We start from the raw sequence: 6,000 nt of genomic DNA, 5'->3' as shown, positions 1-6,000 counted from the left end.
ATCGAGTCCAACCTCTACCTAACGCTAACAATCCCCACTAAATCATATCCCTAAGCTCTACAGAGATTCAGCAGAGAGGTGTCTGAGCAGATCTTACTGCCAGAGAGAAAAAAAAATTTAAATTACATTAAGTGATTAGTGACCCTATGGGTTCTTTATAACCAGGAGAAAGTCTGCCTGCCTTTGACAGGCTTTTTCTAGAATCTGTAAAAAAAAAAACCTTTTTTTTTTTTTTTTTTTTTTTTTTTAAGAGGAAGAAATATTTAATTGGCAAGAAACTACTCAGAAAACTGGAGAAACTGGAGATTTAATTTTGGTATTCAATTCTTAGAAACCTCACAGGGTACTGGGAACTTGGGACTTCATGAGAATGAAGAACATGGGAGGCTGCAGATATTTGTGTCTTCCCATCTGACGCTTTTGTCATGAGCAGCACAAGTTTGCACACAGGGACAGTTTGGGAACAGATTGGGTAAAGAGAGCTGAGACACAAGAACACTCATAGACCTTTACACAGTGCTGGGTGAGCTGGGAAAGACCCCGGAGGCACCAAGGAGAGAAGACAACCCTTCCCAGCACATGTTCATGCCTAACTCTTTAACTCTCTCCTTTAGAGAATCCAGCTGCACAGAGCTTCCAGCATGAAAATAACAGAAATGGGTACAAAATCAGCAGCACGGAGCTTAGGACTCTCCAGCAAGTGCAGCCTTTTTTATTTACTCATGTACATTGGTGCCGCAACCCCGGGTGCTCAGGCAGTTTACAGGAATTGCAGCGTGACCTCGGGACTCGACTAAGCAGAGATGGAGGCAGAGCACCACACGATGACCCACGGGTCAGGCAGATCAGCCCACTGAGCTGCTCTCCTCTGCCTTCTCGAACCACTTTGCCTGTGACTCATCATTTCCAGCATACTGCAGGAAACTTTCCCTAATGGGAGAAAACAGTTGTGTATGGACAGAGAAGATATCATAACATCAACAAGAGAAGCACTGATATGGAAACAGTCCCTGTCACACTCAGGATAAAGTCCCTAATGTTAAATTTCAGAATTCTTTCAGTGCCTGTTTCAGTTGAGGCTCCATAAAAGACTGAGAATATATATATATATATCTTCAGTGTTTATGTTATAAATAGAGGAATATTTATGTTATAAATAGAGGAATAAATTATGTTATAAATAGAGGAAATCTGAAAATAGGAAATAGAGGAAAGACCTGGAGTTGGAGCAATGTTATTTGGCAGCTTCAAAGCATGGGGCCTGTATTGCAGCTCATTCCACCAGTGAAACTGCAGCTAGAGTCTGGTTCTTGTTTTCTAAGAAAATTCCATTTTCCTTTTAAAGAAAGGCATGTCCTGATTCTTAAATTCACTGCACATAATATTGAACATTTCCTGTGGAGCACACATAATCCAAATGCATTTAGAGCCAGCTTCTGCTACTGCTGAAGTCAATGAAAGGTTTCAAAGTAAGACTGGGAAGTCTTTGTCACGTTTGCAAGCTGTAATTCTTCTGTATCAAAGGCTAAAACCCCTCAGTTTCAGCAGTCATTTTCCCTTTATATTAACATCATCATGGGAAAATGAAAAGGCAAATAAACACACAATAAATGAGCAGAAAGAGACAGAAATGCTTGCTGCAGGGGGTATATCACATACTGATTATGCTGCCTCATACATTTGTCTTTTCCTCACTTCCCACATTGCAATGGCTTTTATTTCTCCACATTTAGCAATAATTAGTAAAAGCCCAGACTGAGCCCAGACTCTGAACTACTTAGTAATAATGAAGCAATGTTAACAACCATCCTTAATCACTCAATACTAACAAAAAGTAAATTGAGTCAGCCACCAGCATTAAATAATAAAATTGCATTTTTTTCATCAAGGAGTTCACTAGACGTAAATGGAGAAGACAGGTTCAAACATATTTGCATCCATTTACTTTTACACCTGTGTATCAGGTACTGAGCAGACTTGGGGAGGAATGTCCTATGGCTGAAGGTTCAACGGTGTCCTCTGTTTTTACAACCTTGCTGTCACTGCTGGACAGGATTACTTTACCTCTGTGGCTTGAGATCATTCCCATCACCTGCTTTTGGGAGTACTTATCAAAATGTGGCTGTCCTTCTTACTGACTATCCTAATCACCAAAACAGAGGGTAATGCTCCTGGGTTCCAAGGCTACTGATTTTCTAAAGATTTTAAAATAAGACAAGATGGGAACCCTGGTGCCAGGAGCACAGGTCAAAGCTGTCTCAAGAAACAGAGTAACTTCAACCTGATTGCTGACATCCAAAACCAGGGTCTTCACTGCTGGGCAAGAAGTGAACCTCCATCCACCTCCTCTTCCCTGTTCTGTAGTGGAGCCCAGAGAAAAGCCATTGCCCTCCTTCACTGAGGCCATGTGCAATGGAAGAAAGCTGAAATCATTTTGTTTGTTTGCTTACTTCAGCAAGAAAAAAGAAAAGCTTTGGCTCAAACCGAGCTGGAAAGTGCCCCAGACTGATGAGTTATTCATACGAATCTTAAACAGCGTAGCACCTGAAAGGCACCGCTTTCCACATGGGCACACTGCAACCGCAAACACCCTGAGGTGTCACATCTCCTTCCCTCCCCCTGGGAGCTTCAGAAATCTGTGGGAGGGGAAGAGAGGGGGAATGTTGAATATACATGGTTGTAGTTTTTCTTGTTTCATCCTCTCCTGCACTAGGCTTTGCTGGTAATATTTTCGGCCATTCATAACCTCAGCCACACTGTGAGAGAGCAAACCAATCCCTTCTCAAACTATCCCCCCCCTGCTGCTAGCAGCAGCAATGCTGGTAAAAGTGAAGCTGCAAAAGTCTGGTTTCTGGGCAGCTGGGATCCAGCAAACACGGATTTGGAGCTGCTGCGCTGTAGCAGATCCTGCTGGGATTGAAAGATACGCCTTCACCCAAATGTTTACTCCTCCTCAGCCCTCTCACCTCCCACGCTCCTCCAGCGCCTCTCCTGGCTTCCCTCAACCATGAGCTCACAGCTCTGGGGTTCTCTGCACCGTTTTCCCATTTCTCTCCAGGGACTAAATCTGTTCTTAGATCTATTGTGTTTATTTTTCATGTCAGTTCCTCACCACCCTCATCCCTCACCCCAACACGCTAGCTGTGTGTGTCCCATCCCAGACTGTGACCTCCCCAGCAGCCTCCACTACCTCCCCAGCACCTGGCAGGTAGAGCAAACATCTTCTGTACACATGTTAGCTGGTCTTCCTTTCACCATTGCCTTCTGCAGGGCTTGGGTCTTTCCCTTGGAGGCTCTGCAGACCTTTGTGCTGCTGTCGTGAGTCCCCATGAAAACACATCTGCACCTGGACTCGGGGATTATCTCCCTAGGGTCCTCTGCCCTGCATCTCACCATCTTCAGTGTGTTTTCATTAGATGTCACTCTTCACCATGCCCCACATCCTGCTGCTTACCTACACCTTCCAGCCCTTTATGTCATTGCAATCCCTCAGAGATTACCTCTTTGGCCTTTCTTTCCACCAGCAGTGCAGTCCCTCCCCAGACACAGAGTTTCTGTGTTGGTCTCCCTTCCCCAGCTCAACTTGAACAGTTCATTGCCTGCTCATATCAGGAGCAGACATACAACTCTCACATAGCACCCAGCAGCCACAGCCTTCCCAGCAGCAGCAAGCACCCCTGGGTGCTACTAAGCAGCATGTAAATGCAATCCTGTGAGCACCACCTTCTGTTTCACTTTTTTTCCCCATTGGCACACCTGGCTTTGCATTGGCAGGATGTCGTATCAGACAATATCCTGCTTGTGATTTTTCTCTTTTCAACTGGCCGCCTTTCTGTTTACTGATTTTGTAATGGCCTCAAGCTTTCTACTCTGTAAAATCACATTTCAGCCACTGCAACTGCAGCTATGTATTATGAGAGTCCTGCCTTTACTTGCAGCTGTACTTACAAATGTTTCTTTCATGCATCCAAAAAACATTAGTTCTGATCTGAAAAATCAAGTCATATAAAAGTAGCTGAGCTTGAGCTTCAAAAAGGAAACCAGGCTGGGATTTTATACCCTTAATCACACAAATCTGTGAGTGATTTAAGGCTTTACTACAAGCCACAATATGCAGAACCTTCATTGACACAACCCAGACGTGAATCCAGTTGCAAAAATTAACCAATATTTTAGAAGTCCATTTCAAGATGATACTTAGATCTGTTAATGCACCCAGATGCCACAGTATATCTGAAATACTATGCCTGCAACTAGTCTGGGATGTCTTTACATGAAGACACTGTTCCTCCTACTGTTTGAGTAAGAGTGGAAAGTAGGGACTTTTTGATATAAACCTTTACTGATAACCCTGGCTGAAACAGCAGGTCCATATAGAGAGGCGTATGATTTTTTTTTAGCCGTGTACTCACAGCAAACTGACAAGAAGAGGTGTAGAGGCACCCACCTTCCACTGATGCCAACCCATTTAGGTAACTTCAGCACAGGCTGATTTGCAATTGTTAGGCATGTACATTTTTAGCTGTGCTCAAATTCCTGCTCTTCCACCCACTTTCTTCATTAGCATATTAGACGCCCCCATGGCGTACTTTAAAATGGTCTATAAGTCAGGCATGTGTGAGGGAAGGTGGCTCCACTCCTGCAGCTGAAGGCAGCTGAAATCTTCCCTCTCAAGGTTGGAGAGAGCACTCAGGGGTAAGGGTCAGCCCCACGGGAAGGAGGCAAGCTCTGCAGCTTGCCTCAGCATCAGGGTTATTGCCTATGGCAGGACAGGGAGCAGAGGTCAACAACATCACTTTATTTATTCTGATTGCAGCTCGAATAATAGCCTATATGGAAACCTACACATACACAACCATATATATTTTTCCATATTTTTTTTTCCATATGTATATATGTATGGAAACCAGATGCCTTATTAAGCATTCACTTTGTGCTTTGTAGGTAGCTCACGCGCCAAGGGTTGGAGTGCCAGGCAACACCCTTCGAAGAGCCTCTGACTGTGCCTTTTGAGTACAGCGACCAGGCAAGGCCACACGATGAGGTATCCTCTGCTAAAGCCACGAACAGGGAGCACACTCATCACTCGGTGTCACTGCAGCAGCTGCCTAGGGCCAGCAGGGCTGCTTGGATGCTGCAGTGTCACCATAAGGATGCTTGCTTTGGATTTATTAATCTGTATTTTCCACCTGCTAATTTAGCGTAGTGTTTGCCCAGGCTTTCCCTGGGGTTTTTACATTACAAATCTTGTGGCAAACCTCTAAGGGGATGTCCTCAGAAGGTATTTCTAATTATTATTTCAGTGACAAATTGCCATCTCTTTCCCCATCTGTCATGAATGTCCCTTTTCTTCTTTTCTCTTCCTGCCTCCTCCTCACACTGCCTTTCTCCCCACCAGAGCTCTTGTATCTACATGGAAACACAACCCTTGGTTCTCAGTGCCATAGATCCCAGTGCATTTGGGAAAGCTGGTAACATAATGGAAAGGTGGGGAGGGACATGGTTGTCCCTCATCCAGGGCTCCCCTCTTGCTGCCTACAAAAAGCCCCCTTACTCATGGCCTCCCCTTCTGCTGTATGACCTCCTTCTGCCATCATCTGTCCACAGCCTCCTCCTTTCAGAGACTGCAGCATAGTTACTCATTGCCAGAGGGAGTGGCTGAGGCCAAAAGCCTGTGGGTTCAAACCCAACTACGCTCATGTTAGAAGATCCTCTTGAGGTCCACCAGCCCTCAAGAGGTCAGCAGAGGCAGAAGGTGCCCCAGGCCTTCATGTTGCAGAAAGCCCAGAGGGTACATAAACTTTCTCTGTTTTCATGTTTCCCCCTCATCATCTCCTAACTGGTCACTCTGTCTGTTAATTTTGTCACCAAAGCAATAGGGACGCTGTCCCTGACAGAGCCTAAAGGACACTTTTTCTGCACTCCCCCCAAAAAGGCAGGGAAAAGCATAAAAGGAGGAGATTGGGGTTCCTACCAGTGAGCAGCTCTCTCTCTGATGCA

The sequence above is a fragment of the Aythya ferina genome (genome assembly GCF_964211825.1).
Source record: "Aythya ferina genome assembly, chromosome: 4".
Classification (NCBI taxonomy): domain Eukaryota; kingdom Metazoa; phylum Chordata; class Aves; order Anseriformes; family Anatidae; genus Aythya; species Aythya ferina.
The sequence above is the reverse complement of the archived record's forward strand: the minus strand, read 5'-3'. Positions refer to the sequence as shown.